The following is an 11,499-nucleotide window of genomic DNA, read 5'->3' on the forward strand; positions in this document are numbered from 1 at the left end:
TCAGTTTTCTTCATGATACATTGTGTTTTACTGAGTTTTGCGTGGTTTTTCCCTCTCAGAACTACTTCTAGTGACATTCCTCCCCTAGAGACAGCTTCCTGAGATACCCACTTTGCTTTGCCTGACTCAGTTTGGTCATTGAATAGTAAGCAAACTGTCAGGACACAGGGCTGGTGAAAGGCCCCTCCGTGAACCTTAGGTGAGTCAGCTCTCCTCAGCGTTCAGACCCCAATGCCACACTAATTCAATGGGCATCACACTTTGCCAAGAGAATTATTTACAAGTTAATGTGGGATTCTGTTTGGTTATGACATTTTAATTTTTATATAAGCTTATTAAAAACATAGCTAGAAATATGCTCCTGAATTCTGAGAGTATTTTTGATGGACTTAAACACAAGTGTGCCCTTGCAAAATTCCCCACCGGACCAGGCTAAAAATCTGTGCAGTCCGACTTCAGTGTTCTATGCAGCAAAAACATTCAAGTGAAGAGCTGTGAATAATCCAAAGTGCCTGGAAGGGTGGGGACAGCTGGCTAGTGCAGCCCTGGATGCTGTCCATGGTTCTGAATTCTCTGGGGTTCTTGGCCAGTGACTTGTCCTGTTTCTCTGTCTTCACCAAGGCGTTTTCTCAGGAGCCTTCATCTTCCATGACACAGCCTGCAGGTTGGACAAAGCCATACTGTGAGACCTGGTATTTGGTGGAGCCCACATAGGATGCCTTCACCGTCTGCCTCCATGTTCATGAAGTTCTTGGCGGTCTAGATGAGGGACATGGCGCTGTCTACCCCAGAGATGATGAGCTCCCCACCATGGTTCTCCGAGTCACTTATTACCTTGCTGTAGATGTTGAGGTGGTAAGAGTGGAGGGCAATGTGCTGCAGGGGAGGCCAGCTGGTCCTGCTTGCAGGTCGTGTCTGGACAATGGTCTGGGGTGATGTGTCCAACCTTGTCCATCCTGAAAATTGCCTTGGCAATTTTCTTGGCAGTGCTGCACAGCCAATGTATTTTTTGAGTGTCCCAGACCTCCATGTGAAGTCCCTCACCTCTATCACCATCATGCTCTTCTGCCTGGGCCCCACAATTGTGTCATTACCCTTGTTGTCTTTTTGAACACTCAGCATCCAGGTGGTTTTTTTTTTTCATTGTGGAAGCGGCCACCCATTCCACAGTGTTTGCTTTTTGCCCTTGGGGAGGCTGAGCCATGATGGCCTGGGCACTTGGGCCAGCTACAGGCTGTTGTTCCCTGGCTTGTAGGTATCCATGGCTGAGGTGACGGCAGGAATGACCTGGTTTGCTGGACCTCAGGTGGTGCCAGCTAAGTGGTCCAGCCCATCCACATCTTTCTCTTGGGGAACAATGACACATTTGTTCTCATTTTCCAGTGTAACACTGTGAGGCAACCAGGAAGTCATCAATGGAGATAACATCATCAACAACATCTGTGAGAACGTGGGCTGGTTTTTCCCACTGTTCTTTCTAAAGATCCACATACTCCTGGGAGTGTTTACTCTGTGGTTTTACTGCTCCAGCCAATGCAACATTGATAACCTGAGGACAGAGTGCTTCTAGCAGGCTTGCAGACATCTGAAAAAGTTTGATATCTTCTTCATTGTTTGAAATGCAAAAGGCCAAGTTGGTGACCTCAGACAACTTGTTCACAGGTTTCTGGAAAACTTGTGCACCATCTAACTTCATTCTTATTTCCATTCTTTGCAGCTTCTATCAGCACTAACAGAGGAACATTGATTTCCAGGCATGAATCTGACCAGTCTGTGACAGCTTGTGAAGCTGTCTACACAGGTTGGTGTTCTTCTTCATCATTTTACCTATTGCAGAATTGAGTGCATAGTTCCTTTTTAAAAAGATTTATTTATTCCCTTTTTATTTACTGCCTTATTAAGGAGAGGGCAATGGAGAGAGAAAAGAGGGGGAGAAATATCGATTTGAAAGACAAACATTGATCCCTATGCACCCCCACATGCTCATGATGGTCCACATCTTTCCCTTCCTGTTGCCTTTTAGCGCCGTGATGTTAAATTAAGTTCATCCACATGAGGTTCCTGGGCTTCATACTGTATTTCCAAGTCTTGTCCACCACCATCATTCCTTGGTTTCAAGGTACCATCTTCCACAAATTTCAGCTGAATAAGTAATTTGTAGACACCTGCCATGTCAGCCACAACAAGCAGCCAGGTCAAAGCAGAGAGCAAAGCTCAAGCTGCCTAAACCACATTGTTGTGAGTCACAGAAGAATAGGAGTCATCTGCAAATTCCCAAACAACCCTCTGCATTAAATCACCTTGTTTTCCAATAATCTGCAGCAGCCACAAGCTTCTCCTTGAGAAACTGACTCTCCTTTGCAATTTTATCCCAGTCCCCAAGAATTCTCACATGCTTGTTTGCCAGATGCAACCAAAACCTGGACCTTGTTGGAATGGCCTCTCTTCTCATAGAGGGCCCCTTCCTCTTGGTGTTCACCAGTTGTAACCTGTGCAACAAGAGTCTGCAATAGTCTCTCCACTGCCAGAGCTCTGATCTCTAGACTTCAGAGGGCTCCCATCTGAAGTCTGTGTTGTGTGTGTGGACAGCAGACATTTCTGTTGGGAAGGGAGCAAGCACAGGAATTTTCCAAAGACCCAGAGCCAAGAGACACCACTTGGGATTCCTCCCATCCATTTCCAAGGAGGAAATCCTGGTGAACTTTCTTAGTAAAAAATCTAAAGAAAGTGGGTATAGAAGAAAAACCTTTACAACAGATGAAATCAATTTTCAAAGTCAACAGCCAACATCACTGTAAAACACTGAATGCTAAAGGTGCTTCCATTATAAGAGGTGGCCAATATCTGATGAACCCAGTATTAGTCAACATGGGTCTGCAAATTCTAAGTGTCACACTAAAATAAGAACATAAAGTAATTGCAAATATTTCCAAAGATGTGATTAAATTCTTCCACTTGCCAACAACATGATACTTTCACTAGGAGACATGAGACAGTCTCACAGAAAACTGCTAAGAGCATTGTAATAATATGAAGAGATACACTGTAAGTAGCTGAATACATGCTCAATATATAAAAATAGAGCAGCTTGTGTGTGCTGCAGAACAGAGTGAGAATTAGAAATGGAAGAAGATGTCTCATTGGCAAAAGGGACAAAACTGTAAAATATCAATGAACAAATCTAATGAGTAAGGTAGTATAAACTGTGCATTTGGAAGGCTAATTATAAAATTGTCAATCTCTCCAAAATTGATATATAAATTCAATGTGCTTTTAACCTGAATGTCACTGGAGATTAATGAGGAAGTGGAGACAACCATTTAAAAATGCACGTGGTACAATTTATGTTTGAAAATGGCTATGATGATTAGGAAGAACACAGAGCAGTTACTTGCCCTAGCAGATATTGAAAGTTAATTAAAAATGCAACTCTTCTTAATTAGTGTAGCCTTAGAAATAGAGAACTGTACTGTGGAACATGTAACTCAAAAATGGATGCACACACTTAGAGAACATATTATATGGCGTAAACAACGGTAAAACTTAGTAGTTAAGAGACTTATTTTTTTGGTCGGACATGGCTACTAACCATTGACAAAAAAGAAAAGAAGACTTCTACCTCTTACAATAAAGAAAATTGGAACTGACTTCAAGATTGACATGGAAGAGGTGAGGAATTTGAATGAAATGGTTGTGACAGGAGCCAGACTGCATGGGGTCGGGAGGGGGACTGGAGGTGAGCAGTGGGATGAGTCACTGGTTTTACTTTTCAGCCTGATGGAAGTCATTTGTCTGACCTGTAGAAAAGTTCAAAACAGGTGAAGATAATAGCCTCCAACAAGATACCAATGGACTTAATTAGCATAAGAAATACATGAACTAATGAACACATGAGCTTTATTGATCAATACCTGTGTACTGGGCAATGTTGGGTAAGAAATATTCCCGTGCAAGCCTTCCAGTCAAGATGGAGGTGTAGGTAGGCACACTGTGCCTCCTTACATTACCAAAAGAAGGACAACAACAGATTTGAAAACAAGAAACAACTATAACTGTTAGAAAATTGCATTGTATGGAAGTCTGACAACCCAGGAGTTAAAGAAACATTCATTCAGATAGGTAGGAGGGGTGAAGAAGGGCAGCTGGGGCAGAGATGACACTTGGCAATGTGGCAGCTGGAGGATCCAGCGAGGTGTGGGTGGCAGACCTGGTGGTCCCACATTTGTGTGTGGCTACACTGGAGGAGAAACTAGGGAGCAAGACAGACCATGGAACCCAGGGTTCCAGCACTGGGAAATAAAGCCTCAAAACCTCTGACTAGAAAAACCGGTGGGGGTTGTGGTGGTGGGAGACTCCCAGTCTCTCAGGAGAGTTTGTTGGGGAGACCCACAGGAACCTAGAACTACACAATACCACCCACCTGGGAATCAGTACCAGAAGGACCTAATTTGCTTGCCAGTAGGGGAGGAAGGGACTGAAAGTGGGCTGAGAGCTGAGTAAGTGGCATTTTTCCCTCTTGGACCCCTCCCCAGCATCCAATGGCACAATGCAGCAACCTGGGTTGCCCCACCCCGCTGAATACCTAAGGCTCTGCCCCTTGCTACAGAACAGGGGTGCTGAGACAAAATAATATGGTCCAAATGAAAGAAATGACTGAAGCTCCAGGTAAAACTCAACTAAGCAATGAAGAAATAGCCAACTTGTCAGATGCAGAGTTCAAAATACTGGTAATCAGGATGCTCACAGAAACGGATGAGTATAGTCACAAAATAGAGGAAAAAGTGAAGGCTATGAAAAGTGAAATAAAAAAATACATAGAAGGAACTAACAGTGAAGGGAAGGAAACTGGGACTCAAATCAATGCTTTGGAGCAGAAGGGAGAAATAGGCATCCAACCAGAACGGAATGAAGAAAGAAGAGTAAAAAAAGATGAAGAAAAGCTTAGGAACCTCCAGGACAACGTTCCCCATTCCAACATCAGAATCAGAGGGGTGCCAGAAGGAGAAGAGGAAGACCAAGAAATGGAAGGTATGTGAAAAAATAATCGAGAAGAACTTCCCCAATCAGGCAAAGGAAATGGACTTTCAGGAAGTCCAGGAAGCTCAGAGGGTCTCAAAGAAGTTGGTGTCAAGAATGCACACACCAAGGCTCATAATAATTACATAACCCAAGATGAAAGGCAAGGAGAGAGTGTTCAAAGCAGCAAGAGAAAAGGAGACTGTTACCTATGAAGGAGTTCCCATAAAACTATCAGCTGATATCTCAAAAGAAACCTTACAGGCAAGAAGGGGCTGGAAAAGAGCATTCAAAGTCATGAAAGGCAAGGACCTGAATCCAAGAAACTCTATCCAGCAAAGCTATCATTTAGAATGGAAGGGCTGATAAAGCACTTCCCAGATAAAGTCAAGTTAAAGGAGTTTATCATCAGCAAGCCCTTATTGTATGAAATGTTATAGGGAATTATGTAGGGAAAAGAAGAAGATCAAAAATATGAACAGTAAAATGACAGCAAACTCACAACTATCAACAAGTGAACCTAATAAAACAAAAACAAGAATAAACTAAGCAACTAGAACAGGAATAGAATAAAAGAAATGGAGATCACATGGAGGGTTATCAGCAGGGAGGGGAAGGAAGGGAGTGGGGGAAAAGGTACAGGGAATAAGAAGCATAAAAGGTAGGTACAAAATAGTCAGGGTGGAAGTTAAGTATAGTATAAGAAATGCAGAAGCCAAAGAACTTCTGCATACGACACATGGACATGAACTAAGGGGTGAGGGATGTGGGTGGGAGGGGAGGTACAGGGCAGAGGGGAATAAAGGTGGAAAAAATGGGACAACTATAATATATAGTTGTATATATACAACTTTATATACAGTTGTAATCTATAAAATATATATTTTATATATATAATATATATAATATATATATTAAAATACGTAATCTATAAAATATATTTATCAAAAGAGAAATATTCCTGTACAGTCTCATGTCTTGCATCTCACACCAAAGAGCAGCAGATCTACAATGAGAGAGATTTAGAGAAGGTGTCGAGGCTACGTGCACATGAATGTCAGATGCTTAGGGATTAATGAGGACCAATGGCCACAAGGAACAGAAGACTTCTATTGTTCCCTTCACTAAAAAAGCCTGTTGAAGAAAATAGGTCTTTCTGGCAAGCAGGGGAGAAAATTAAGCAAAGTCAATGGTCTTGATTATCCTCTCGTGAGTGTTAGCTCAACAGTTTCTGGGTCCATCTGACACACCCTGAAGCCTTTTGCCCTCTTTTCCCAGAGAGTTCCTCCAGAATGCCTAAGCCAATTCCTTCAATCTCTGAGGAGTGGCCTTTCTTCTTTGGGGTCAGGACATAGAAAATACTGCTTACATTGAGCTCTTTGGATATGGAACTGCACGCGCAGAGGCAATGCCTTGTGGGATCTGACTGATGATGTGTACATCACCCGTCTTGGTAAAAGGGAACAAGGATGTTTATGCAGGGGAGGTGGCACAGGAGAACAGTGTCACCAGATGATACATAAATTGTATCTTAAAGTACACGTGGACATCATGATCCAAAGTGATGATGTCTCCAATGTTTCCATCCCCCATGTTCCTGTTCCCCAGTCAGACACAGAGAGCTGAAGGAGCCCTGGATTTCAATAACTTCCAAAGGACACCTGTCACCAGTGCATCCTGCTGAGGACCGTGTTCCAGGAATTCTGTGTGTCTTGGGATAAAGAGTACCCACCCCACCCATCACCCTCCTATACTCTTAGTTCCAAAACACAGTACTTAGGATTACAAAATGACAAAAACAGTTACTTAGATGTGATCATAAAACAGGATATGAAGTGATTGAAAAGTAATAATCTTATTTCACTAAAAGAAATTCCACTGGAACTGGAGCCAAATGCAGAAGCACACTCAATTAGCATTTAGGATAAATCAACATTGGTCCTTGGCATAGTCAATTAGATTCAGTCTGTTGTTTGCCTTTGGGGGTGAGGTGGTTTGTTCTGTTTGATTTAGGGCTCACATTTTCCCTTTTTGTTGCATAATTGCAGCAGCCGACTTTTACTGCCAGTTACTGTGCTGAGCATTGTCCCTTAATTAATTAATTTATCCTCACACAAATTCTTTGGTCTTAGCATTATTATACAGATGAGGAAACTGAGGCTGAGATGGTTAGCATCTTGCTGAAGACCTCAAAAAAGTTCCAGAGCTGAGCTTGAAACCAGGTAGTCCCTAAAATTGGGCTCTTCTTCACAACTCAGTAAGGGAACACATTCTAAATTTGAAAGATCCAAACTGCATTGTTGAATTCAAAACAATGTGTAAAATTGACCAGGTAGGATTCTGCAGTGGGCAGGATTGAAACCATACAGTAATTTGGGAATAGTGGACTTCATATTTTCTAATATTTCTTCAGGAACAAGGTGTGTGCCTTGGTGTTTTAAGATTTCTTGTTATATCTGCTAGTAAATTTTCACGACTTTATCTTTCAAGGTGTGCCTGTTCGAACTGTGTGAACCTGAATGTACTTGCTTTGCTGCTGGAGTTTCTGTTGCCAGTGGCGCCCTTATCTCTGTTGTGTCACATAGTGAGACAGGTTTATGGGAAGAGAGGGTTGTTCGCAGGCTGTCCTGCTTTCAGCTGGATCAGGAACTTATATCCATTCTAATAGTTTTTCTCAGTAGGTTATAGATTTCTCAGGGGGACGATCAACTATATCTACATACCATGACCAATTCATTGATTTGTTTTTGTCCTTTTTTCCCTTGTTTGAAAAAAATGATGCCGATGGGATGTGTGCCTTCATTTTTACTAGCCTTGTTTTTTTCAAGTACATTTTATTGATTATGCTGTTACAGTTGTCCCAATTTGGTACTTTTGCCTCCTTCTTTTCAGCAATCTCTACCTGCCCCTTAGTTCATGTCCATAGGTTGTGAGTATAAGTTCTTTGACTCCTCTCTTTTCTATTCTTAACCTCCTCCTGTCTATTTTGTTCCTCCCAATTATGCTTCTTGATCCCTACAGCATTTCCTCCTTTCTCCCTGTTTTCATGTCTCAGCGATAACCCTCCAAATGATCCCCACCTATGACTCTGTTCCTGCTCTGGTTGTTTGCTTCATTTGTTTTTGTTTATGTTTTTATTGTTTGAATTCAGATGTGGATAGTTGTGAGTTCGTTGTCACCTTAATGTTCGTGGTTTTGATCTTTTTCTCAAATAAGTCCCTTGGCATTTCATGTAATAATGGCTTGGTGATGATGAACTCCTTTAGCTTTACCTTGTCTGGGAAGCACTTTATCTGCCCTTCAATTCTAAATGATAGCTTTGCTGGATAGAGTAATCTTGGTTGTAGGTCCTTGCTTCTCATGACTTTGAATACTTTTTGCCAATCCCTTTTTCCTTGCAAAGTTCCTTTGAGAAATCCACTGACAGTCTTATGGGAACTCCTTTGGAGGCAACTCTCTGCTTTACTCTTGCTGCTTCTAAGATTCTCTCTTTGTCTTTAATCCTTGGCATTTTAATTATGATGTGTCTTGATGTGGTCCTCTTTGAGTCCAACTTGATTGGGACTGTGTTTTTCCTGGACTTGCATGTGTATTTCTTTCACCAGGTCAGGGATGTTTTCTTTCATTGTCCTTTTCAAACAGAGTTTCAATTTCTTGTTCTTTCTCTTCTTCAGACATATCTGTGATGCAAATGTTGGACCTCTTGAGGTTGTCCTAGGAGCTGCTTATACTACCCTCACTTTTTTGGATTCTTTTTTCTTCTTGTCATTGCGATTGGTTGTTTTTTGCTTCCCTGTGTTTCAAATCATTGACTTGATTGTTGGCTTTATGCACTCTACTGTTGTTTGCCTGTAAATTGTTCTTTATTTCCATGAGTGAATCCTTTGTTTCTGGCTGGCTCTTTTCCATGCTGCTGAGGTCCTCACTAGGTTCCTTGAGCATCCTTATAACTAGTGTTTTGAATTGTGCATGTGAGAAATTGCTTCTGTTAGTTTGGTTTAGCACTTTTTCTGGAGTTTTGGTCTGTTCTTTCATTTGGGCCATGTTTCTTTGTCTGCTCATTTTGGCAGCCTTGTTGTGTTTGTCCCTATGTATGAGGTAGAATTGTTTTGACTCAGTGTCTTGGTAGTGTGCCGTAATGTAGTAGGAGTCCTGTAGGGCCCAGTGGCACAGCCTTCCCTATCACCCAAGCTGTGTATTAGAGGTGCACCCTTTGTGAGGGCTGAGCACACCGTCCTCTTGTAGTTGAGCCCTGGTTGTTGTTGGCAGATCAATGGGAGGGATTTACCCAGGCCAGTCGGCTACAAGGATTGGCTGTGACCACTTCACCAACTTCTGCCCTCAGTGAAGTATCAACTGTGAGGGCCAGGGTAGCTGTGCTGTAAAGTGCTGTGTAGCTTTTCATTGGATGCTCTGGCCCTTGAGCTCCCCAGGTGGCTCAGCCCAAGGTCATCCCCAGTCCTTAGGAATGGCCACCCTTCCTAAGCTATACAGCAATCTGAGAAAGCTGCTACTTATGCTGGGCTCGCAGATTCCCAGGCAAAACCAAGGTGTGAAGCTAATGTGGCTGCTGCTAGCCTGGCCTGGAGCTCAATGAAGCCAGCTGTTGCTTGTTTGATAGAATTTAGGGAGTTATGAAGCATGAATCAAGACCAGCCTGTCATATGGAAAAGCAGCTTGGGTGGGAACATAAGTTTGTGGGCAGACTCTCTGGGGATCTCCAAGGCCAGCCCAACAGTGTTGGCCAGGGTGATGGAGTCTCAAATATGGCACCAGCCTACCAGCTCCATGGCTCTGCAGGGAAAGAGCTCAGAAAAGGGACAATGGCCTCTGTTTGCTCCAATGCCAGACACTTCAGCTTCTCTCAACATGCCTCTGGTGCCCTTCAAGCTGCCTTCCTGGCTCTGGAGTTCAGAGGGAGTAAGTCTGCAAAGGTGAGTCCATGTGTGGGTTCTTTAAGAGGAACTGCTTGGGGATCCGTCAGTTTCTTCCACTGACTCAATCGCCAATGGTTTGTGCAGCCAGAAGAGTTGGGTAACTATATTCCTGACACTGTAGTCCTGGGCTGGGGATTCTCGTGTTGGGTGGGCCTGCTCTCTTCTGAGATATGTCTCCTGAAATTTTATCCACCACCTGGGAGAGAGACCAGACCAATCTGTGTCTTTAGGATGTGGTTGTTCGAAGTGGTGGGCCATGTCTGCCTATACTGCCATCTGGACAGGACACCTTACTGCCTGTAGTTTTAGGGCAGTTTTAGGTTCACAGAAAATGGGGCAGAATGTATAAAGCACTACCATCTACCCTTATTTTCAGACAGGCACAGTCTTCTCTGCCATCACCATCACACACCTGGTGGCACCTTTGTACCCACGGAGTGCAATTGCTGGGGCATGGGGTCAGAGGATTACTTTACAAGAAATGGCCACACTGTCCTCCAGAGTGGTGGCACAATTTGGCATTCCCAGCAGCCACAAGGAGCAGTTCCTGTTGCCTCACAGAGGAAAGCACTGGGGCAATTGGGGTGGTGTCTACTGAGCCCCCCTTCAGTGTCCAGGACAGCTTGGGCACAGGGGCCCTTTGCTTGACCTGGCCCAGTCTGTCTCCAGTCACAAAGTTGTCCCTGTCCCACTGGGCACTGCTGTTTCAGGGTAACATGCATGGGTTCCTGTGGTCTGTACCAGCTACCTGGTTCATGGTGTCTAGTCCCACCTTGTTCAGTTCCCACTGGATACCTCCTCCCAACACCACTTCATGTCCAATCCTATGTCTTCTGAGAGGCCCTCAAGCATACTCCTCTGTACCCAGACTGTTTTCTAATGTCTTTCCCATTCTTCCTGGGAGAATGGTCCATGCTCCTGGCCTTCCATGGAGCGCCTGCACATGGCTGGGGAAAGAAGGGGGATGGGCCCTGTGGGCACTGCTGCTGCTGAGACCCTGAGGACCCAGGAGGGGCCACCCTGCTAACTGACAAGGGAACCATCAGTTAGGACAGTTTCCTGCTTGATTTGATGGAATGCTTGCTACACCATTTTTCAAACTTTAGATGAGAGTCAGAGTGTCGGAGCTGGGGAGGTAGTCTTTCTCTTCGCACAGTGATCTCTCATGAGCCAGATCACTGATATCTCCATAAGTGTCCATGTGCTACTGAGCTTACTCCCTCAAGTGCCCAAAGGGACCCTGGCCCAGCAGGCATCCTTTTGCACTAAAGGTGCACTCAAAGTAAACATTCCATGAGTATGTGCCAATCCTCTTGTCTGTGCCAGGTGCGAGGCTGAGACAGATGAGCAAAGCCAGTCACTGCCTACAATTAAGGGGCTAAATTCTAAGGAGGCTCACATCAATCCACTGATTGTACATTTCTGAAACTCCAGTTGAGAAGCTAAACTTTGGGGGACACATGCCAATCAACTGATTATAGTTTTGTAAAACTCCATTCTTGCTGTTTGCCAGAAAGGAGATGTGCTTGGTGTCAGCAATGTGTGT

At 43.8% G+C, this 11,499-nt stretch overlaps 1 pseudogene; it reads right to left on the reverse strand.

Annotated features, from left to right (window-relative positions):
* Window positions 1-455: 455 nt before the first annotated feature.
* Window positions 456-10,692, reverse strand: LOC114499127 (annotated as a pseudogene).
* Between the last annotated feature and the right edge of the window lie 807 nt (window positions 10,693-11,499).

Source organism: Phyllostomus discolor, chromosome 6 (genome assembly GCF_004126475.2).
Source record: "Phyllostomus discolor isolate MPI-MPIP mPhyDis1 chromosome 6, mPhyDis1.pri.v3, whole genome shotgun sequence".
In the NCBI taxonomy this organism is placed as follows: Eukaryota; Metazoa; Chordata; class Mammalia; order Chiroptera; family Phyllostomidae; genus Phyllostomus; species Phyllostomus discolor.